Here is a 26,403-nt window from a genome sequence, read left to right as displayed (position 1 = left end):
TATTGTAAACGCCGATCAAAAATGTACTCCATTGAACCTAAACGACCGCAGGACACAGGTAAGTGAGGTAATAGTAGATCACCAGCAAAAACAACAAGCATGGATCCAAAAGTCACTCCACGGTAGACACCGACTCGACCTGATGAACCCTAGTGTCGACAAGCTGGCGTCCAATATGTGGCTAAAGATAGGTGAGTTATTCCCGGAAGCCGAAGGATTTATCATTGCCATTCAAGATCAAATAAAAGAATTACAGAAAATATATTATCCGCGACAGTAATTTACAAACCGACTTGTGCCGACGCTGCCATGCTGCATCCGAGACAATACAACACATTACAGGAGCATGCCGATCATAGCCCAGACCGATTACAAACACCGCCATGACCAAGTTGCAGCTATCATTCACCAATATCTTGCATTTAAATACCACCTTATTAATAACAGGTCCCCTTACTATAAATACACCCCCCAAATTATTTTAGATTCTACCGACTACAAACTTTACTGGGACAGAACTATCATCACAGACAAAACAATACATTGCAATAGACCTGACATTACCCTCCACGATAAAACTGCAAAAACTGTGTATCTCATTGACGTAGCCATACCCAACACACAACCTAACCCCAACTCACACTGAAAAGATTAGTAAATACGCAGACTTGTCAATAGGGATAAAAACCCAATGGCGGGTGAATACCGTAAAGACTATCCCAATAATAATTTCTTCTACCGGTGTTATCCCTCGCACTTTGCATACCAGCCTCAAAACCCTCGATATACATCCACTCACCTACACTCTTCTTCAGAAAGCTGTTATATTGAACACATGTCGGATAGTACGCAAATTCTTAGCTTTAGAAAATTAGGATAGGATTACATATCCTTCTGTATTCGTTTGGCCAAAAGCCCGCGAATATGGAAGTAAAATCACCTCCAACTGGAGAGAAAACCAAATTAAAACAAATAAATAATAATAATAATAAATCATTTATTCCATCAACATCGATCCATAGTATACATTTAAGATAAAATTAAAAATATAAAAATTAGGTATAGGTATAACATTAAAGATTCATGACTAGACATTACAATCAAATTAAACTTAGCATATGATAACTGATAAAATAACTTGGCATTAATTAATAGGTAATAATAAAATTCATTGATTATTAAAAGATTAAAATTTAAAACTTAAAATAAAAATTAAAAATTAAGGTTAAACACTGTAAATATATGCGCAGTCCAATTCAATTAAAATGTCAAAACTTAAAACTAAAATCAATAAAAATTGGTATATAATTGGGTTTTGACTCGGGCATTTTGCTTTCGTATGTCCATCCGGATGTTCTCCTCTACAGGTCACAAGTCTCAACCGATTCTCGTGAAATTTTGTGACCAGATTGTATGATTAAATATTTTTTTTATGTCAATCCAGTTTTTGGAAATTTTTAAAAATGGCGGAGTCGTGATACCTCTCGCCTAAACAAATAGTCGTATCGATATCATAAGAGTTTTTTCTTTTTGAGATATGTTTATAGATTAAATGGCCAAAAATTCAGAAAATTTATTTCGCTGGTTTCGGAGGTATTGAGATATTGAATTTTAACTAATTTTAACTTGAGAATGAGTAGCTAATTTTCGTCAGCTTAGCCAAGAACTATTTGGCTCAGTTTGTAAACGTTCGGTTTTTTTGTTTGTTTGCACAGAGAGTCTGGCTTCGATCCCCAGTATTTGTATGCTGGGATATAACTTTTTTATTTTTTTACACTTAAATTTCGTATTGTTTTTTTTTTTTTAATTTACTATATTTAAAGCTCTTAGCACCATGTAATTTAAAGCTCTGCTCGCGAGGTCTACAGCTTACAGAGCCACTAGTTTTATCACGGATCTACTCGTACCATGAGACCATGACGCTTAATACCTAAATATTACGGAAACAATCAAGAAATGAAAGAGGCAAACTAAAAATGAAAAATCGTGACCTTATTTGAGGTTCTCTTCATAGTGGCCACTTGGATGTATCAAAACGTAAAGTGTAGGTACCTATGAAAATTTTGTAGTCGAGCTCTTTAATTTCTAAAGGTCCGACTAAACTCTAAAATTCACGTAAACTCATGTGTTTCGAAAGATCCCAAGTTTTGAGTCTTACTCGAAGCGGTGCATTTTTGCAATTCTCCTTTAGTGTCAAAAATTGAGTATCAACGCTACTTGATAAAAAATAGTTTAGAACTAAATTAAAACTGGAAAAATACGCGAAAAATTCAGTCTCGGGCGAGACTCGAACTCGCGATTCTGGATCACTAGCTCATCGCTCTGCCAACTGAGCTACCGACACTTCGCTCGATGACAGCGAATATTTCCACAATATCACATCGATATCATCCCATGTCATTTTTTTTCCATATCATATCGATGACAGTGAATTTTCCCTCTTTTCATATATTTCTAAGCTTTGTGCTATCTTAAATAGAATAGTACAATATTAAAAAATTGTTTATTTATAAAAGAATATTGGCCCAGCCATTACATGTCGTCTTTTTTTATTATTATCCGAATCAATGCCTTATTCATGAGGGAAACCCAATAAGGAAAATAGGGCATCGCAAAACTACCAACATTACCAACAAGTAAAGCATTCGTAAACACTTGTTTATTTTTTTAACCTCCGACGCAAAAAGAGCGGTACGTTGTTGTATTGTATTGTAGTTCGGGCGATTTTCCGCGACTCGACTTCCACCTATTTTGCGTGATACTTAGGGGGTGGGCTAGCTAGTCCTGCCAGCCCAGCTCCTCGAGGAATCCTATCAAACCTTTGATGTTGAGTAGGACCTCGGGGAGGTCTATCGGGGATACGAGATGTTTTGGCCTGTATGGGGCCAATCCGCCGCATTCCAACACCACGTGAGAGGCTGTTTCTTCCTTCTCCATGCATCCACGGCATAGGGGACTGTCTGTGACACCTGTTATAAAAAGATGTTTGTTAAATAGTCCATGACCTGTTATGACACTGGTTACCAACTCAGTCGAACCTTTCCTAGTTGAAGGAGCGCCCTTGTGAGCTTACCGTTGATGCCAGGCATGGCTTGTTTAGCCTGTCTGCATCCAGTCTGGTTTAGCCAGTGTTCTGTGTGTAGTTTCCCTGTACGTGCCAGCAGCACGCAGAGCGGAAGGTTACACCAATGTCTGTCTGTGGCATCGTAGCTCTCAAACGGATGGACCGATTGCGATGCCGTTTTTTTACGTGTAAGCGAGTTTCCTTGCAGTGGTGATTAGCCAAATATAATTGTTTGATAAAAACCGATCCAGCAGTTTGAATAGTATCTGCTCTTTTCGAAAATAATGTAAGGCATTTTTGGCATAATATTGTCTTTTTTTTTGTATAATGCATGGATTTTTTTTATAGCTATCATTGAAAGTATTTATTAAGCTTTTCTTGCACGATTTTTTACGAATTTGTCCAAGGTGCACAGTACAAATAAATTCGAATGGCTAAATTGAAATGGATTGCCGCGTCTTAATCTTAATTTACTGGTAATGGCATTAAACAGACGCAGATAATCGCCATTATGCCCCGTTCACATCTACTCCAGTAGCATTCCAGTGAAGTGATAAAATCCAGCACTGCAATAATGTGCACCGGAACTGGAATATACTCATTCCAGTGAACATTCCAGTCCAGTGATTAATCCAGCGTGATTGGAACAGTGTATAGACAGCCAATCCAGTGCTGAATGGAAAGTTAAATAATGAACACGTATTGTTTTTGTGGTAACAGTTTCCATAAATTCACTGGATGATCAAAATGACTGGAGTAAGGGTCGGTTGCACCAAACGGTCTGTCACCGTTAAAGCGGTCGCTAAATTTTATTTTATAGGAATTTTCGTAGTACTACCTATGTTGAGATGTTTAGTGTGTCGATCAGTCTGTTAAGTGTGGTTGGTGCAACTGGCCCTTAATGTAAACGATTCGATCCAGTCAGAGGCGCTAGGCGTGGGCAAAGTTGGCACTCGCCCACGGCTTCGCACTTAACCCCTGGAGCGCCCCAGAATTACCGTAGTATGGAACTCCTATACTAGTTACCAGCACACGTGTCTGTTTAGGGCGCTCCACGGGTTAAGGGGGCTTCGCGGAAGCCAACCCTTTTTATTATCTTGGAAATACACATTAAAAGAAAAAGGCCTCGCAGATACGACTTCGCCTACGGCTAGATTAGTTCACGGTACGCCACTGGATCCAGTCCAGCACTCGTTTCGGTCACTAGACTGGAATATATGTGAACGGGGCATTACGTCGGCTGCCGATGGCAGATTAAGTACGATTATTAGTTAGGTACATATGACCACTACGAGCCTACATTTTTATGTATTAGTTGTAAACATTGATTTCAATGAATATACCGTAAAATCGGGTTACATTGGCCCCGGATGGTAAATTTTTTTTGAGCTTGAACTTAAGCTTCTCATCATCATCATTGGCCTGTAACATCAATAAGATGATGGTTTAAACAGCGTCCATATTAAGAGTGCGGCACTTCCGCAAATGACTATCAAGTCCAATGCGAGAGCGGCAGCCGCGACCGCATAGCTGGCAGGAGAATGCCGTGCCCGGTGACGAAGGCTAATAATAAGGGTAAGCTTCTATGCATTTATATACTTACATAACTATAGTTCGTAGAACTTGTAAGAAGGTAAGTAATCTTAACATGCTTTTAATTGAAAAACGCTTTATAAAAATCAATAACCATTACTTATGAAAGCAGAAGAATATAAAAGATCGTATTAGATTCATAATTGTTACATATTTGCCGTAACTTATTTTTAAAATGTGTTTTTCAATTAAAAGACACATCAAGATTGTTTACCTTATTTCTAATGCTAAAAAAAACGAACTATAAACTGTGGAATAAACCTAACGGTATTTCCGACTCGATACGACCTTCAAACCTTCAAAACGGCGCCCCCTCGACCAGTGAAGACGAGTCGTTGCTCCGTGAAGACTGAAGAGGATCCTCGAAAACGGATCGAAACATGTCGAGCGTATCTATTCGACTCAATAAGTACCTAATAGGTACATGAGTGACCCTTTTAAAATTATTTTAATAGGTATGTTCGAGTCTCACGGGAGTTTTATAGTTAACACTTTAAGTGCCAAGTGAAAATGAAATTCCAATAGAAATTGAAAACACCTAGCGTGTTCTTGGCAGTGAATGTGTTAATAGTGGCGTATCTACCGTGGTTTTGTAAAATCCACAGCAGTTTCAATGTGAAACGGCAGTCGGCTGCCGGTTATTACCGCATTAATTTCGATGGAACTGCTCGCATAAATTGCGCACCGGCAAATGTGAGCAGAATTATGAATTTAAGACAGAACGCAAATTAAAGTAGGTAAAAACTTAAGTAAAGAGGCTCTTGTTGTACCTAGTATTCGGATAAATATTCTATATGTTTCTGTTTCTGTTTTTGTAACGTTGGCATATAACTTTTATAGTGTCTTCTTCTTCCTGGCGTTATCCCGGCATTTTGCCACGGCTCATGGCAGCCTGGAGTCCGCTTGACAACTAATCCCATGATTTGACGTAGGCACTAGTTTTTACGAAAGCGACTGCCATCTGACCTTCCAACCCAGAGGGGAAACTAGGCATTAGTCCGGTTTCCTCACGATGTTTTCCTTCACCGAAAAGCAACTGGTAAATATCAAATGATATTTCGTACATAAATTCCGAAAAACTCATTGGTAATACGAGCCGGGGTTTGAACCCGCGACCTCCGGATTGAAAGTCACACGCTCTTACCGCTAGGCCACCATCGCAATTATAATTTTTATAGTGTAAGTGTAACTATGTTACACTTATAATTTTTATAGTGTAAGTAACATAGGATGTATAATATTAAACATTACTTATAAGCGCCTAGGTTTGTAGACTGTAAGCTTATTTGTGAATAAAACTGAATAAAATAAAATATATCCATTTGTATATAAATAAAAATAACGTACGTAATGTTTGCTAACTAGAGACTTAATTATCTAAGAAATCAGATTCTATTTATCCGTTTATAATTTTGTATATAATTTATTTATTGTTTATTGTTCTTTAAATTACGACATTATCTCTTTGCCTGAGATACAGGATTATATTCCTAGTTCAGGCGCACGTAAACAATGTACGTTAAATGTAAAAGTTCACGCACAATGTAACATTAGTAATAAGATCTTCTCAATAAATTATTCTATATTCTATTCTATTCTATATTTATTTATTCTTTTGCACCCGGAAAGGCCAAAATGACCGAATGGGTCCCACGGAACACTAATATTAGGGTTGGCGTTAATCAATCTGTTCAATACCTACGGGGTAGGTACCTAATTATTTTGCCAAAAATGAATTATTAATTAAATAGAATAGTAGATATTTTAAGCACGACATAGTTACAGTGTGATATTTAATGTTAAAACAAGTAATATATTTACCTCAAGGAACCGATTCAGGAAAACTCGTAGGTTAAAATTTAAAATGTAAAATCATTGGTAATAATATGTTGTACAACGAAGCGCATAAAAATATAAGTACTGTACAGTCACCAGTAATAATATGTTACACAACGAAGGCCGCAAAAATATCTGACACGATCTTATTCGCAGTACAATAAGAGCGCGTCACATATTTTTGCGGCCTTCATTGTGTAACATATTATTGCTGGTGACTGTACCACCTACCACCAGTACCTACTGTTTAATATAGTCAGTGTTTTGTGATTTTGTGCGTTGTGTTCGATAGTCACACTTTGACTATCGTTTTAATGTATTGATTAAACGCAACGCAATGCAACTTTTGATTCTCAAAACAAACCGGATCGAATGATCCCATTAAAAACCTTGTCATCTGATTCATTAGGCCAACGGATAGCCCGAGCTCACGATACTCAAAGTTTAGGTCTCAAGAAAAACACAAATGTTAGTGAAAGCACGTGGAAAGCACTCAAAGATTAGTGATGTAATTTATTCTACTCTAAGCCCGCAATCTACCGTAATTGTTTTTATTCAAAGTCAGGAATTCAATTAACTTCACTGGCCGTGAAGCTCTGAGCGGAACTCAAATTTTAAACGTGAACCCTATTTGATCTCATTTTGACGCTCGCTCGTATAAGGTTACACAAAACGCGAAATGGGATCGAAAATACACATACGCTAACGTTACATTTATCGGGTAGGTACATTTAACAAAGTAGTTAGTCTGAAACTTCCTGTGATTTTATTACCCATCAAATATTATGATACCCTATCTGAGTATATCTACACACACATACAATCATATTACACACAAAGACCCAATTACTTATCTACATAAGTATACACATGTAGCTACCATCACACAATGATAAAATGACTTCAGGAAACTTTGATGGAGCTAAGTCTACGCATTCCGACTCATTTATTTAATACTCTTTGACCCAGTTTGTTTACTTTTCGTATACAGTGAAATCTGAGTAATTACGACGTGGATAAATGGGAAACCTCTATACTTAACCGTAAAATCGCATAATTTTAGTCCACAGCTCACAACTATGGTCCAAATTCAAGTTCCAGTAAAATACTTACGGCGCGATTCGGGAAATGAATTAGAGATTCACTAGATTTGAAATAGTAAAGATATGTGACGTTCCACGGTAATAGGTACCTATTGGCGGCTGGCGCTTACGCTATTATTTACCTTTTGGACGCCAATTACCGATATATCCGCACCGCAGGTTCAACGCCAAAGACCGATTAATCGGTCACAGACCACAGAGCAACATAGACCTACGTGCATATGCATAAAGTTCAATTTCAGTTTGACACTTCGGTGACGTGGCGTCCGAGTGACAGCTTTTGTGTTTAACACGGCGTCGAAAAGGTTAACGCCGCTCCAATATTCAGCCGGGGCAATGGTACCTTTTGCCGTGGAACGTCACATATCTTTACTATATCATATCTAGTGAATCTCTAATTCATTTCCCGAATCGCAGCGATACTTACATTTTGACAGAAATGTGACGGTTAGACGTTACTGAAACAAGACTTAAGTCGCGCTTTATTGTACAAGTTAAAATAAAAAAGCCTAATATATACACAGAGTGGTCTATTATCTATGGAGTGGTCCTATCACCAGGGGCAAAGATCGTCAGTGGTTATTTTCATTTTTTCTAGGTAGCTATAGGTATTATGGTAGCCATGTCGGTGAGAATTTGAGTTAGTTGAAACTTGAAAGGATATAGTGGTCTTATTTTGAAACAATCCAGTTGCTCGCGCTCGGTAAGCAGTACGAATCCTAACCCCTTTCCTTAATGAATGTCACAGAATCAAGGGGTCACGTATATCGGAATAGGTGATACTACTCTCTCTTTCTACTGGAATATTGCAAGTGGGTGGGAGTAGTGCTGAAGTTGCCAGGCAGTGTCATCAGGCCCCAATTTCACCACGGTGACAGGTGCGACAATTGTAAAATCACTGTTGCTGACGTCACAGGCATCCATGGGCTATGGTTACCACTTACCATCGGGCGGGCCGTATTCCTGTTTGCCACCATCATTGTATTATTTAAAAAAACTTTTTTATATCGGAAAAAAACAGATATTTCTTTTGCGAAGTTTCTGACAATTGTCAAGATTTAGAAGAATTGTAGGTAATTCTTGACAGGTAATGAGTTATATGTCGGAATTTCGTGACAATTGTAGTGTTTCTTGTGACAATTGTCATAAACTTAGCAAGAGAAATATCTGTTTTTTTCCGATATAATAAAGTTTTTTTTAATAAAACAATGATGGTGGCAAACAGGAATACGGCCCGCCCGATGGTAAGCGGTAACCGTAGCCCATGGATGCCTGTGACGTCAGCGACAGTGATGTTTTACAATTGTCGCACCTGTCACCGTGGTGAAATTGGAGCCAGATCGAAATGTTGTGATTAAAAATAACCTGTTTACTTAGCAAATATTTGTTAAGAGGAGGCTAACGAACTTATATGCGAGTACGAGCGAGATGCATAGAAAGTAAGTTACGCAGACGCTAGCGAATATGTCAGTATCAAACTGGTGGTAGGCATATAGTTCAGCATTACAAGCCAATGAAACTGGCCATAACCAGGGTCAAAACAGGTAGGTTGGGTAGATAGGTAGGTTGAATATTGTCATCATCCACTATTATGTTATTCATAGTGGATAGTATATATACTATATACTGTCCACTATTATGTTATTCAACATGAGCTGCGCTAATTGCTTCGTAAGTAAGTACGTTGCAACAGATTACTAGCAGATACGCCACTCACTTACATAAGAATTAAATCTTTTTCTGGCTGTTATTTGTAGGCAGGTCGTGCGGGTTCGAATCCTGGTATTCATTTCAGAATAAATTCAAAGAGAGTTTTTAAAGTCTTATAAAACAAATTTCTTTTTTTTTTCACAATAAAAGTACTGTGTCCAGCAGTACGTTTAGGTACATGGTGATGAATTGAGTTTAATTAATTTTAAAATAGTAGGTAGTACTTGTAAAATATTCTAGAAATAAAAAGCTTCGGTTATATTTTTTTAAATGTTTCTTACATCATATAACTCCATCATTTCTCGAGCGATATGAAAAAAAAAACATTTTTTTACTGAAAATATTGCTCCCATTTTTTGGAAAAAGATAGTTCTGATCTGATCTAATCGAGCATACTATAGAGATTGTTTTTTAATTTTAATCTAAAAATCAAGTACTTGCATTACACAGTGCAGTGCTATTCGGTGAAATGGAACTGCTCACGAAGGCTAGAATGGAACTCCTCCGCAATAGGTATTTTACGTCTTGGGGCGAATTTTACCTAATTGTTATGATGCACTTTGAATTGTAAATATTCATATAGATATTTCATTCAAATCGTTTTGTGACGTCGGTTTTATTTTCTTAAAGTGGCGTATCTGTATAATAAACTTTTGTATAATCTACAGCAGCGTCATTATCACTATCCAGAGGCGCGGGAAAGTTGCCAGATGTCCTCTGTATACAAACTTGAAATTAATTTGACAATAGTTTAACTTTAAGCCGTTACTGTAGTTGTGTCATTGTGTTCAAACTAAGCCGTTAAGGCTCGAAGGCTCCCTTAATGATCATAATTCGGACAAGACATCGTTTAAATGTTGTTATTTATAAATAGACATTTAAATAGACGTCGCATGTGCTGCGGTTTGTATAAAAGCCCGCCAATTTAAATATGTACTCTGGTCAGTACAAAAAGGCGACAAATTTGAAAAATGTAGGCGCAAAGGATCGATAGTCTCTCTTACAAAATTTTATTTGGTGCCTTTTCCTACTGACAAAGTTGATTAGCCTGCAGAGTCAATAAACATTAAATAAAAAATAAACATTATTACCTAATAATAATATCTTTATAAGTATCTTTATGATTCCTCTTTTTCGCTACATAATGGGAACAAAATTAAGCTACATGCTACAACAAAGCGCTATAACCAAAGCTTGGCAGTGTAATAAATATGATTTTATTTATTTATTTATTTTCTTTATTGGGGAAAAAACAGACATAGACAGATAATAAATACAAAATGAGGCCATAGGTTTATACATTAGTAAGTGCAATCCTGCGACAATTCCCACTAAGATTTGTAAACCAAGAATATTTGAGTTATCATCGGGTTGAGGTATAACATATGTGGTAAAATAGATACTAAACTAATATTGGTAGACTGACGATAATAATAATCATTACAGTGCTGACAAGATTCAATCACATGACATTCGAGCAGCGAAATGAGGAACTATTTACACTTATATTATGATAAATAAATATAGGACTAAGACATTATAAGACATTACACAAATTGACTAAGTTACTGTGGGACTACGTCGATCTGTGTAAAATTGTCCTATAATATTTATTTATTTATATTTTAATAATAAGAATGTAAGTTTATATTTAAAGATTGAATTTTCGTCAAAAGAATAAGTAAATCTCTGTCGGCACGCGTATTGGGTGTGTTAAGGGTCTACTTAGATACAAGTCTGCGATATGACTAGCCAAAAATAGGAACGGCAGGCAATTGTCTCGGATTCGGCCGTATCATTGCGCCCTTGACACCGAACGGGCCCTACCCTACCCTAATAGAATGATATTGTATGTTTCATTAAATTTAATTGACGGGGTCGGTTAAGAAGCACGATTGTCATAAATGGAGTGCTACTCGTAGATAGCCGTAGACGGAAATTAATTAATCTGCTCTGCCTTGGGTACCGCACATATTTAAAACGTTGTAACAAATTATGCACAAAAGCTAAAAATATAAGAATTACTTCTACAAATCGGCAATATCGTTTTTAAGGGAACGTATCGATAATTTTTTATTGATGAAACGTACAAAAATTTTAAATTTTAAAACATGATGTCCTCTCTCCCGGGCACGAAGTTCCATCTCGTTCACGCTTACGCTCAGTGAGAGTTAAAGACGAACACGAACTTACTGGGCCTTAAGCTGATTTTAAAGAAAAATGGAATAGATTGACATACATTTTTTTTAGTCATACCTAATTAAAGAGTAGGTACTTAAATATATTATTATATGTCAAAATTGTCGATTTTGTGACTGACAGTAGGTACCTACATTTTTTCCAATATGTTTAAGTGTCAATCGTCCTTCAATTAAAAAAGTTAGAAGGTCTCTTAAGACCATTTTTACGTAGCACTCCCATCAGTAACTCATTTAAAAATTCTACTCTGTAAAAGTAGCTATTTATGCATTGAAAACATCTAAAACCCTGAAAATATCCCTAATACTAAGAAAATATATAAATCTTATTACGCAGATTACATATTTTACTACATACTAAAGATACTATAATTTACGCGATATAACTTTGGCTTATAAACTAATGGGTTCCGAGTCCGCCATTTTCTTATCCCATCCAATTTGTGGTTCGTCATCAGGATTTGCCAAAACAAGTGTTTCATCTCTTTCCTGAATATGGTAAACGAAAGTGACACGACCACCCAAAACAAAAAGAAATGAGTTGTGGTACTTGTGGTAGCGATCGGGAGGGGTATTAAACAATATCTATCGTATTTGTACCCGCGAAAACACTTGAATTTATTATTCTTCGTATTTCTGCTTCTTTATTGGATGTTCGCGCGTGATTTTTCTTTTTTACGGCTTCGGCAACGCCATTCGTGTAAAATACAGCGTAACGAAGTACAAATGTTAGAATATAACTTCCGCGGTAGGTATAACTTTATCGACGGTTGCGGGAAATAAAAAGAAATTTATAGGGATAATCCTCGTAGATTGTACAGAATGCGAGGTTTAAAACGAAGTGTCGCTGTCGAATTTTCAGATGCAATCCTTTATTTTATAGTTTGTAGGTAGTCTTTGGTTTTCAAACTGAATTCGTTGAAGAAACTACTGTCTATTGTATTAGTTAATTATTATTTTATGGTAGCTCAACGCCTTTCATGATTTTGTTTTTGGGTTTAAAGGTGCACTGCAGTGAGTAAAGATTTGATGAGTGTGCTTGACAAAGTGTGGCAATGTCATCAATTCATCATTAAAGTCATGAAAATATAACGTTGATAATAACACTCCTTCACTTTGTTCTATTCAAGTCGGCACAATAAAATAAGATATAAAAACCGGGCAAGTGCGAGTCGGAGTCGGCAAAAAAAATCGGTCACCCATCCAAGTACTGACCCCGCCCGACGTTGCTTAACTTCAAAAATCACGTTTGTTGTATGGGAGCCCCACTTAAATCTTTATTTTATTCTGTTTTTAGTATTTGTTGTTAAGCGGCAACAGAAACACATCATCTGTTCTATCACGGTTCGTGAGATACAGCCTGGTGACAGACGGACGGACGGACGGATAGCGGAGTCTTAGTAATAGGGTCCCGTTTTACCTAGTGATCCAAAAGACTCGAGCCTTTGGAGCTCTATTTTTTAGGGCTCGCCTCATCTCTTGACGCCTAAAAGGCTAAAAGCCTATTTAGCTCTTTAGCCCCCGAGCCTAGTTCTATTTAAGAGCCTAGACTCTTGGGGCTAATAACCTTATTAAGCCCCTAAAAAAAGCCTATTTAGCTCTTTATCCCCAAGCCTTAATAAGGTTATTAGCCCCAAGAGTCTAGGATCTTAAATAGAACTAGGCTCGGGGGCTAAAGAGCTAAATAGGCTTTTAGCCTTTTAGGCGTCAAGAAATGAGGCCAGCCCTAAAAAAAGAGCTAAAAGGCTCGAGTCCTTTGGATCACTAGTTTTACCCTTTGGGTACGGAACCCTAAAAACGAATGTGTCTGACATAAAATCAAATAAAATGAACCACCAAACATTGAACTATTATTACTACTACGTATAGAACCGGCACTGAGAACCAGTACCTATTTTGCGCCATGAGTTGATGTTGTTTTGACAACAAGACATAGAAGCCGAGCGTGTAGGTGTCTGTCTAGCGACCTAAACGCGTAAGCGCCATGCATCTTACGGAGCTAACGACGTTTTGGTCGCGTGGTACAGGCTGCGATTGCCACAATTTCATTGTTTGGTATGGCTTCTCTATATTAATAACTAGCGACCCGCCCCGGCTTCGCACGGGTTAACAAATTATACACCTAAACCTTCCTCAAGATTCACTCTATTGATAGGTGAAAACCGCATGAAAATCCGTTCAGTGGTTTTTGAGTTTATCGCGAACATACAAACACACAAACAGTCAGACGCGGCGGGGGACTTTGTTTTATAAGGTGTAGTGCTCTAGAGGTGTAGTGATTACTCAATGCCACCAAACAATTGTTTCTTTCACAAAATTAAGACATACATAAAATAAGTACGTATATTCATATGCTTATATGAAGCATAAATAAGCAGCCTTATAAGATAAATATAATAAGAAAGCTGTGTATAGTAGATTGTTAACCAAGGGATGACCAATAGTCCGAGGCTGAAATGATGCCTTTCATCCGAGTTAAACACTCTACTTTTCATTTCGAACACGAGGAAAGTAAAATGCATGTGGTTTTTTTTTTAAACATGACTAAGTGTACATTTTTACAGTATTTTTTGAGGGTACTTTCAATTAACAATTTAGACAAAAGTATCGTTATTTATGGAATGGGGAGTCAAATATCAGAATGGAATATGTATAAATATTCCATCTATACAACAAATTTCAATTTCAATTGCTTATCGTAAACAAATTAATTAAATCGTACTTGGAACCTAAAATGCTCTAGTGCAGAAACGTATCATTTTCTGCACACCTTTTAGAACAACAATGACCCTCTTTCAGAGCATGAGAAATGTATTGTACGCAATAAATTTTAATTAGACATGACTGTATCCCAGTGGTAGACCACTCATTACGATCTACGCTCGACGGCGCAGTTATTTCATACCATTTTACTTTGCTCTGTCAGTTGGAAGGGTTTTACCATGATTGTTATTATAAAGGCAGAGACGATGGAATGATGAGACTGACTGGTCCTCATCAGGGATGTTGCGGATACAGATTTTTTGACATCCGCGGATGCGGATATTTAAAGGCTAACATCCGCGGATGCGGATGCGGATGTCACGATTCGTTACTTAGAAAACGTCAAATATTACATTTTCAGTATTTTTTTATTTAAAAAAAACGAAATTTTAGTATTTGAGCAAGAATATAGGTGCGTTATATTTAATAAACAGTAACTTGGCCGACTTTTCTGGGTCTAGACGATTTCGTTATAGCTAATGACGAAATTACCTAGCACTTACGCCACCGCTAAGACGTTCCTGTACCGACTTGGTTAACATCCGCATCCGCATAAGCTCCGTAACGATTTTATGCGGATGCGGATGCGGATGCGGATGCGGATGCGGATGTTCGCAACATCCCTGGTCCTCATAAAGGCGAGTGCCGCGTAATAGTTACAACTATTATATCGGGCAGGAAAAAACCATGCTTCAGATTTTCAGTGGTACAAATTTTACCGATTTTTTTTGTCTACTGGTTTGGCCTAGTGCGTAGTGACCATGCCTATGAAGCCGATGGTCGGACACCGACATCAAACATTTTTTTTAGTTAATCACTGTCACCAAGAAATTATAAAAAATTATTGAGGGCGCCACCTACGTAACTATCACATTTTTGACTTAAAATGCTTAAAAATAAAAAAATTAGTATGGAAATTTAGTTCCATTTTATTCAATTTCTACTATTTTATGTCGCACTATACGCGTACACGAATACAAAAGCTACGTTACTAATCGACAGAAAACGAACTAAACTGAAAATCCTAATTAGATTCCAAAAAAAGTAAGACAATGTTGCCACTGCAATAATATGTTTGTAAAATAGTAAATTCCTTTTTATAAATAAACACGCTAAGATAATTTATTTATTTGGTAATTTTACTCCTACGATTTAAAAAAGTACTTCTATTTACTTATTTTTACATAAAAGGGTGGCAACAATGTCTTACTTTTTTTGGAATCTAATTACGATTTTCAGTTTAGACCAAGTGCTCGTAGTCTTTATAATTCCCTCGTCTCTACTTTCACCGTTATTACACCAATAATAAACCTTATAAATGCGCAGCATCTGGCATTTTCCTTGTACCAGTACCTAGAAGTAGGTATTTGTAGAGGAAAATGAACATTTTAAACTCCATTGCAACCCTTTCAATTAAGTCCATTTCAATTATGAATTTTGCTGTAACTTTTGTTACGTTTTTTTCTCTTTAAATGCCTTTTTCACCGTACTATTCGAATAGAAAATAATAGAAACATTTATTTACAAGAGTACCTACATAGGTACAAGGTTTTACGGCATAGTGTAAACATCCCGCCATAACAACATGCTTAAAAAATATTCCGTTACTGAATAAAAATAGTTATTTGCGATACAAGTGCGGAAAGTAGGAAATATTGTTACGGTACATATGGTCCTATTTTCCCGCACTAGTGCGTAAAATAGCACTTTTCGTGCGTATGTCAAAAGTTTAAAGGGCCATATGAACTGTAAAACGTTGTACGATACATGTGCGAATAGGTAATTCGCAACTCGTGTCGCTTTAAAACACTCCCTTCGGTCGTGTTTTAATTTATCGCCACTCGTTTCGAATTTCCTCTTTTCCGTACTTGTATCGTAAATATCTATTTCACCACACCAGCTCGGAAAGGCTTACTTTGCACTTCAAAAACTAATAGCAGAGTTGCATTTTATTCACATGTGAGGCAAAGTAATCAAATGCAAATTTTGAGTTGTTTTCTTATGTTCGCTATGGTAGAATTGACTTTTAAATGATGATTTTGGATGATAAATATTTAATAACATTCATTTGAATTTGATTTGGTTTGATTTTGTTTGATATTTTACATTTAATATTTGCTTCGGGTTGGTGTGGTGAAAAATTTTGTGTTTCACTCGGGGGCAAATTTTGTTTAACCCTCGTGCTTTGAAACTCGCTCGCTCGTAGTTCAGTTTTGGAATCTTTCGCTTGCTCGGGTGTCAATATTAACAACAACTTTGCCCCCTTGTAAAACAAATAACTATTGTAGCCGCTTTGTTAATTTACTCCTTTATATTTACTCTTTTTCAGGCCGCAGCAATCTACGTTTTCCCAAAAATCCAAATATTCCAATTAATCCAGCTTTAATGATTCATTTGAAGAAACGTCACATTTCCTGAAAGTGCAATTGAAGCGTCTCCATTGCAGCTTGAGAAAAAGAAAACGGGTTGCACTCCGGGAGTGCCGGCAGAAGTGAAAACTCAATGACATTGTAACAGTTTATCGATCGTCACGTTTCCATCTTACGTCTTACGAATCTTACGGTCACGTGACCTCTCGCGAGTTTAACATTTTTTCCCCATCACAAAAAGTGCACAGCGCCGCATTCTAGTGAGCAAAGAGTGAAGTATCTGAGTAGGAATAATCTAGTGAGATTGAGCAGGTACAATAATTACATGTATGTTTATACTCTTTATATTATTATATATATACTTACCTACAGTTTTTTATTTCTTATTTAATGTTACAAGTTCCGAAAAATTATGACGCAATCGAACAAAAATATAAAAATACCTACTAAGATAACTCGAAACTTTAATGGCGGCATCTGGCGGCCTGGCGTTAAGCGTGCTCGTAACATAACGATCACCCTTGGAAAGCTTTCAGGTTCAGGTAGTACCTATTATATTTCTACGGAAATTTAATTACTTAGCCGGGTAATAATCTTGACGCTTCGAGCGCTGGGCTTGATAGACCAGTAAAAAGTATCATAAAGATCTGTCGCCTGTACGGCTATCACCAGTTTTGACATTGACAGATACGCTCGCATCTACGTAAATTACTTTCTATACATCTCGCTTACACTAATGTGCGAGTACGAGCGAGATGCATAGAAAGTAAGTTACTTAGACGCGAGCGTATCTGTCAATGTCAAAACTGGTGGTAGTGCTTCTGGAGTAGCTAAGTATTGCCGGACCGATACAAACCTTCAAGAAAAGAGCGTATTCCCATCTCAAATTCCGGCAAGGTAACCTTGGCCCATGGGCCCATTGACGCCGTCAAGGACGTAGCCAGCCGAATCGAGAGAGGGAGCAAGTTGATATCGCCGGAGGCCCGGGGGAGGCCGCAGAGAGGCATTGTATGTCAAATTTGAGCTCCAGGCAACTCCTCCCCCCTGCTCCTACCTGCCTTCATCTGCTCGTTTGCCTCCTATATAAAAAAAACCATAACAAATTCATCATTAGGTATATCACCCTACCCTACAGACGTAAGTACACTTTCACAATGTCAAGAATCACTCCCTAACTCCCTATAGTGCTGCTCCTTAACTCGCGCGACATGTTTCGGAGAGCCTAGCGGCGCGATTCGGGAAATGAATTAAAGATTCACTACATATGAAATAGTAAAGATATATGACGTTCCACGGCAAAAGGTACCTTATGGTGGTTGGCGCTTACGCTATTATTAACGCCGCTCCAATATTATTAGACTATAACATTTGGAAAACCTTCCGCAACTTGCATAATACCTATATACATTCTATAGATGCTAATTCTAGGCTAGCAATGATAATAATAGGCCAGGAGGCATCCCACCCGGGTCAGTCACTGGCTCAGGTAAAATAAACTTTACTTTTTAAGACAGCCGGAGGCTCAGATGTTTTTATTATTATTAACTTAGTTTAATCCTTGTACTTTGCCGCGTTATAATTAAGATTTTAATTCGAAACTTGTTAAGCCCGGAAAGTTGGCAGTTTGTCCTTCGGATTAATCAAATTGGAGTTCAGTAACCGTCGTCCTGAACTTCCTAAAAGGTCACAACCATGTCACAACTAAACTAAACTACAGGCGTTTTCACAAATTGTTGTGGGAAGTGTTCTAAGTTCCGAGAAATTTAAAAGCCGTAATAGTAGGAGATCCGAGGTATTCAATTCAATTCAATATATTTATTTCAGACTGCATAGGTCCATAAAATTATTAGTATTACAAGTACTTACATTTAAGAGTTAGTGCCTACATGCTAAACATACATTAAAATAATTAATAAATATATAATAATTTCCACGGCACAAAACTAATCTATCTATATATATATATATATAAATGCAAGTGTCCTGACTGACTGACTAACTGACTGACTGACTGACTGACTGACTGACTGATTCATCAACGCAGAGCCGAAACTACAAAAGATAGAAAGTTGAAATTTGCACACCAGATTACATTTATAAAGTGTACAAGAGATAAGAAGCGATTTTGAGAAATTCAACCCCTAAAGGGGTTAAAAAGGGGATGAAAGTTTGTATGGGGTTCACGTTTTATTTTAAGCTAGGAATTTGAAACTTCGTAAGAAGATATATTATTAAAATAAAAGAAAAGTCATTTCAGCGTTTTTTAAAATTCATCCCCTAAGGTGGTAAAAAGGGGGTTGAAAGTTTGTATGGATATTAAAAAAAAATCGAACGCGGGACTGCAATCTTTGTATTTGGGGATATTATTAAAAGACAGGAAAAGTAATTTCAGCGTTTTGTAAAATTCATCCCCTAACAGGGTTAAAAAGGGGTTGAAAGTTTGAATCCATTACAAATGCTTTGAAACTTCTTAGAAAGGCATAAAAGCTGATTACAAAAAAAAGTGATTGCAACGTTTGTGGAAATTCAACCCTTAAGGGGGTTAAAAGGGGGATGAAAATTCGTCTTGGGGTGCAAATTTTATTTTAAGCTAGGAACTTGAAACTTTGAAAAAAGGTTTTTAATTAAATTACAAGAAAACTAATTTCAGCGTTTTTGAAAATGCATCCCCAAAGGTGGTGAAAAAGGGGTTGAAAGTTTGTATGGATATTAAATTTTTTTTCGAACGCGGGACTTGAATCTTTGTGTTTGGGGATATTATTAAAAGACAGGAAAAGTAATTTCAGGGTTTTGTAAAATTCGTCCCCTAACAGGGTTAAAAAGGGGTTGAAAGTTCGCATCCATTACAAATGCTTTGAAACTTCTAAGAAAGGCATAAAAGCTAATTACAAAAAAAAGTGATTGCAACGTTTTTGGAAAATCATCCCCTAAGGGGGTTAAAACGGGGATGGAAATTCGTCTTGGGGTGCAAATTTTATTTTAAGCTAGGAACTTGAAGCTTTGCAAAAAGGTATTAAATTAAATTACAAGAAAACTAATTTCAGCGTTTTTAAAAATTCATCCCCTAACGTAGTGAAAAAGGAGTTGAAAGTTTGTATGAATATCAAACATTTTGTTCAAGCTTTCAATCTACCTATAGGAACTGCAAACTTGGTAAAAGGGCATTAACATTATATTAAAAGTTTGTATTATAATGTTTGCATCGATGAAAATTATACGTACTCAAGATGTTAATATGTTCAAGAGTCCACGCGGACGAAGTCGCGGGCAACAGCTAGTTAACATATAATATGGTCGACCTTCACCAATCTGTCTGACGGATGAAACTATGAAAATATGAAAGGAAATATGTTCCAGAACATAAATAAATAGGGTTGCCTAAAGAAATATCGGCAAGGCTAAATAAAATGGTAACATATTTTTTTTTCTTTTCATTTCGATTCATACCTATGTTGTGAGATGTCATTTGATAGGAGTTTTAAAATGAATAGAGTTAAAATAGTTATTTACGATACAAGTGCGAAAAAGAGGAAATTCGAAACGAGTGGCGATAAATTAACTCCCTTCGGTCGTGTTTTATATTGACACGAATTGCGAATTATCTATTCGCACGTGTATCGTACAACGTTTTACAATACATATGGCCCTTTAAACTTTTGACATCGCACGAAAAGTGCTATTTTACGCACTAGTGCGGGAAAACAGGACCATATGTACTGTAATTTTTTTTTTTGATAAAGTGGATATTTTAGGAAATAATCGCTTCGAAAGAAACAAAATGTAATTAAGGATTTTTTTTTCATTTCAACCCTATGGTGTGGGATGTCGTTGGATAGGTCTTTCGAAATGAATAGGGGTTTTAAGTAAACATTTTTGATAAAGTGAATGTTTTCGGAAAAAATCGCTTTGAATGAAACAAAATGTCTGTGACAATTGTTTTATAATTTCAACAAGTGGAGTGTCGTTGGATAGGTCTTTCAAAATAAATAGGGATCTATAAACAACATTTCTTGATAAAGTGAATCAATTTGGAAATAATCATTTAGAAAGAAAAAAATAAGGTTTTTGCTTCTAACTTTTGAAACATCGGTCCAAAAAATATGAAAAAAATCACAAATATAGTGCTTAAAAAACTTATTCAAATAAAATTAAAACAAACTTGATCAGTTAAGCTGTTTATGAGTTATCGCTAAAAGTCTTCCCTTCTTATTTTATTTAAAAGCCTGGCAACCCTTATTTGTGACCGGATTTTCGCAGGCAACCCTATACCATTGTATTTGCAATAAAATTACCATATTTTTGATGTATAATTCAAGCGTCAGACAAATGAGTGAAATTATCGATATAAAATCACCTCTTTAAATACGGCAACCACATAATGGTGACCGGAAAAAGATAGGCAACCTAGTTGATTCATGTTGTACAAGTTGTATACTTTCCATTAAAACTTATTTCGTTCGTCAAACAAATCGGTGAAATTTGACGAAAAAAAATTTTTTTTTTTTATTAATTAAAAATAGCCTTGACCATATTTCCTTAGGCAACCCTATTTATTTATGTTCTGGAACATATTTCCTTTTATATTTTCATAGTTTCATCCGTCAGACAGATTGGTGAAAGTCGACCATATATCTCGGATCTTAGACCATAACAGACTACCGCACCGCAACGCGACCTGGGTGCGGTGCAGCGCCAGTATCGATAGTGTGTATGGTGGTCGCCGTACGTTAAGGACGCAGCTATAAGTAAGAGTGTGAAAGAGATATTTTGTGCGATAGATGTTACGGCTTTTTAGAATCATGAGCAATTGACTCTACTTTTTACAAGCTTTTAACTTGCCTTGTTAATTACAACTATTGCAAGCTTTTATTTAACTTTATCCTGTTAATATTATATGTATGTAATGTACCTATGTTAATTAGTGTAGGTCAAATCTTGAAAGCTGGCCCACTTTCCGATTTCCGATTGCGTGATGACATGATTGAATCTGATGACAATGCAATATTATGATGACATGGAGCTGATCTGATGATGGAGACAGGAGCTGGCCATTGGAACTCTGTGATAAAACCACGCAAACTAATTGTGTTTGAAGTTTTTAGAATTGTTTAGATGAGTATTAGTTGCCTGTGGAAAGATAAGTATAGTCAGCGATAAAAGTTTGTTGGAGAAAACTAAAGAAAAAATATTTCTAAGTTATCAAATTGACTACAACCATCTCTGGAGCCGCCATTAACAGGCGTTCCCCTCTGTCGAAAATAGACGGCCAATGGTGAACCACATGTCAACCATATGTATGGACTGACGTTTATCTGACATGACGTACCTATACATTTGATGTGCCCCTCCCCCGCAAAAAACGGCAGACTATTTTGTACCGAAAATTTTAGACATGGCGTCTCCGTTGGTTATATCCTAAGACAACCATCCATTATTTATTTTTAGGCTTTTACTATTGGCGAAATTTCTATTAGGCCAATTGACAACATGGCGGAAGATTATGAGGCACCGCGGGAACTTAAAAAGCCCGACAAATTGTTAATAAATTGCCTCTTGCGGCCTTCGTTATATTTAGCACTTTTTGGGGTTCCGTGATCTGTAGAATCCTTAGTATACATACGTAGTTTCATAATATTCGTAGGATGCATGGTATAATAATATACTCCGCCTGGTACTCCATTCCGAGATTCGCGTATGACCTAACTGACACGCGCCTACGTCATCATGCTGTTTACAGGTTCTCAAACTTTGAAATGTGGGAGAATTTTAACCAGCGGTGAAAATTATTTTAACGGCATTAATTTTAAGTTATTCATGTAGAAACATAGTAAAAAAAACAAATCTAATGTATTAAATTAAACTTTATTTATCTATACAAGACAAACGTTTAAAAAACTAATTCACAGTTACACATTAATTACCAAGCTTACGACGTGAAAAGTTTGGAAAACACTGCGACTGCTGACACTGAGCGAGAAGGAAATAACAATTAACACGCGTTCGACAAGGATGACGGTCAGGGCATGAAGTTATCTAGATCCGAATTGTCAAATGTGCCCAGCGCTATCCTGTGTTGCCAGTAGTATAAACAGAATTACCCGAAAGTCTGAAATTTCTTTCGTGAATCGGAAGATATTGCTAACGAGTAATTAAAAATGACGTGTTATTGTAAAATTTAAGCTAAAATACATATAAATGAAAATTATAAAATTATAAAGAAATATTTTAACTTATTAACCATAGGTATAATGTACCCATGTAACATGTTATGTTGAAATAAAGTGGCAATGTTATTGTGACGTAATCGCGTGTCACTCTGGGAATGGAAGACCATGTTTTATTAGACCATGGTAGGATGTACGCTCACACCTTAAATCACCTCATAGCCATGGTATAATAATATACTCCGCCTGGTACTCTATTCCGAGATTCGCGTATGACCTAACTGACACGGGCCTACGTCATCATGCTGTTTACAGGTTCTCAAACTTTAAAATGTGGGAGAATTTTAACCAACGGTGAAAATTATTTTAACGGCATTAATTTTAAGTTATTCATGTAGAAACATAGTAAAATAAAACAAATCTAATGTATTAAATTAAACTTTATTTATCTATACAAGACAAACGTTTGAAAAACTAATTCACAGTTACAGATTAATAACCAAGCTTACGACGTGAAAAGTTTGGAAAACACTGCGACTGCTGACACTGAGCGAGAAGGAAATAACAATTAACACGCGTTCGACAAGGATGACGGTCAGGGCATGAAGTTATCTAGATCCGAATTGTCAAATGTGACAGCGCTATCCTGTGTTGCCAGTAATGTAAATAGAATTACCCGAACGTCTGAAATTTCTTTCGTGAATCGAAAGATATTGCTAACGAATAATTAAAAATTACGTGTTATTGTAAAATTTAAGATAAAATACATATAAATGAAAATTATAAAATTATACAGAAATATTGAAACTTATTAACCATAGGTATAATGTACCCATGTAACATGTTATGTTGAAATAAAGTGGCAATGTTATTGTGACGTAGGCCCGTACGTGTCACTCTGGGAATAGAAGACCATGTTTTATTAGACCATGCTCATAGCTTAACCACAAGGTTAACTCTGAGACTAGAGTATGGGGCCCAATACATTCCACGACTCTTCTCTTTCCGCACAGACTCTAATAGACGAGACTATACTCAATGGTGCTTTTCTCCAGAACACGAAAGAGAAGAGTCGTGGAATGTATGGGGCCCAATAGAAAGGAAGAAATAAATAAAGGGCCCAATCATGGTATAATACTATACTCCGCGTGGTACTCTCTTCCGACCACGTGACTGACACAAGCCTACGTCATCATGCGACTGCGCTATATGATAATATGCGATAGCGCTATATAAAGTGGCAATGTTATTGTGACGTGTCACTCTGGGTAGAGAAGACCAAGTTTTATTAGACTATGGGCCCAATACATTCCACGACTCTTCTCTTTCCGAACAGACATACCACAGACAATATACCGACACGTGTGTGATAAACGCACGGACCTAGAGAGTAAACCGGACAGAGTACATTAGCCAAAAAGTGTGTCCACATGAGAAGTCAAGGTGGGCCGTTGCATCTCTTTCTAATTAGGGTGACCATAAGTCATATGTGACGTCCCACGGTCAAAGGTACCTTATGGCGGGTATGGAGTTATGCATACCCCAGTAATCTACAATAAATAACCTATCGATAACACAAAAGATCAACCTTCTAGGTTGCGTAGTTACAGAGATATGATTTTTTGAAAATAATGTTGTGAAATGAGCAACTTTACGATAGAGAAGTTTTAAGTTTAGCCGCCTAAAAAACTATGTTCCTGAAGTAAGTTACATAGTTGACTACAAATAATAATGCCTTATATATCTGAGATTAAAAAAATATTGCGACTTGTTCTGTAATGCAAATAGAAACTTTTGATATCGACTGATTTATGTGTATACTAACCAATCTCTTGAAAATAAAGTTTTATTTCATTTTCACGATTGATTGCAATGAGCTCTCAAGATTTAAATTTTATCTATTAGAAAACGACACTGACAGACAGTTTAAGCAAAAAACAATACCGATTTAGAGGTGAAAATGTATTTTCTGACTTTTTCATATAAAATCACAAAATTGAATATTTTTACTTTTAATGTGACACACAATCAATTTTTCTGAGCACATATGAAAGAAATTCTGTCATTCAAATGAAATAAATCCTAAAACCCCAACTAAATACTATATTTAACCCCATATGCCACTTTAAACTTACATAACAATAACAGTATTTGCTCCATACATTTACGAAAAGGTACCTTATGGAAATAAATCTAATAATACTTCACTACAAAATATCAATCATATTATAGTTTATCTTTTATGAATAGAAAATATTAATTTACATTAAACTGCCCCCAATTTAATTAGTTCTTCGTCATAATAATCTTAAAAAAGACCCATAATTTGTATGTAATGAAAAGGTACCTTGTGGTCAAGTTACATGATGAGGCATGATGATGATGGAACAGTTAGGATAAACTAATAATATTTTGGGGTTAAGATGGTATAAATCGTCTATTTCTTATCAATAATATATTTCGGTTGCTATTGAAGATAAGCGGCATTGAGGTTCAATGACCTCAGATATTCCATAAGGTAATGCGTCGGGTATTGGCATTTTTCAGCAAACCAATGGCTGATTTACTGCATGCGACCAAACCAAATGAAGATTATTCTAGTTAAGAAAGACTTGACGAGAGTAACTTTGGTATAATAGCAGTCTACTTGGATTTGTGATGTCGGTCTATGTACGGTTATAATATTTGCGAGGCGCCCCAACCAGAACTGAAATTATCAAATTAGTTTTGCAGAATGCTAATACAGTTCTCTACCAAACTTCTTTTCCCGTATTGACTAGTTTTTTTGGGAATTTTCAATCTTTTTTCCATAAGGTACCTTTTCTACTAAACTCTGAGACGACATTACTAGGCTTATAACTAACTTATAACAAAAATAAAAACAGGTAAACAAACGTTACGCATTAAGGTTTCAGATCACACAATAAAAAAAAATTGAGCATTTTTTCACCTCTTTACAAAACATTTAATATCTCCGAAACTAGAAACCCTCATAAGGTATCTTTTCCCGTGGAACGTCACATATGTATGTGGCATAATAGGATAACATTGAATATATAGTTTGGCCAGGATCTTTTCTTATTCGTGCATAGTTATAGAGAATCATACTGTATTTTCGCTGTACTAGTATTATGGTCTGAAAAGGGATGGATATAGTTTTTTTCTCTTCTGTAAAACGCTTCACCTTAGGCACTTAATTTAGTTGTTCTAAAAGCTGTTGCTAATAGGCGCACTGGACCACGAACATGGTGGATCGTCAGGAATGTGGTCCGCCGTAACGTCTGTCAAGAACACGGGTATGAGTGAGAGAGATAGAGAGACAGATATGGTGACAGAACCAGAGGGTCTACCGCGAACCAAGTTCGACGTGTTGCCTCTCTGTCACACTTACGTACGAATTTACAAGTGCGCCAGAGAGACAAAATGTCGAAAGTGGTTTGGGGTAGGCCCTCAGGGCAGTGGGGGATTTACAGTATTTGCCGTCCTAGGCCCCAGGCCCTGTAGCAAGCACTAGACGCCCCTTTCTCAGCACCCATCATATAGACTGCCACCCTAGGCCCGGGCCTATTCGGCCTTAGAGCAAATCCGCCACTGCCTCAGGGT

General features: G+C 36.6%; 1 long non-coding RNA gene and 1 other non-coding gene across 2 annotated transcripts in view; both read right to left on the bottom strand.

Annotated features, from left to right (window-relative positions):
* LOC134794132 (uncharacterized) overlaps positions 1-26,403 on the bottom strand; it is a 331,004-nt gene that overhangs the window by 226,149 nt on the left and 78,452 nt on the right. The window lies entirely within an intron of this gene.
* Positions 2,273-2,344, bottom strand: Trnat-agu (transfer RNA threonine (anticodon AGU)). Its single transcript has one exon. It is a non-coding gene; the product is annotated as a tRNA-Thr (tRNA).

Source organism: Cydia splendana, chromosome 1, assembly GCF_910591565.1.
Source record: "Cydia splendana chromosome 1, ilCydSple1.2, whole genome shotgun sequence".
In the NCBI taxonomy this organism is placed as follows: Eukaryota; Metazoa; Arthropoda; class Insecta; order Lepidoptera; family Tortricidae; genus Cydia; species Cydia splendana.
This window is presented reverse-complemented; position numbering and strand designations above follow the sequence as displayed.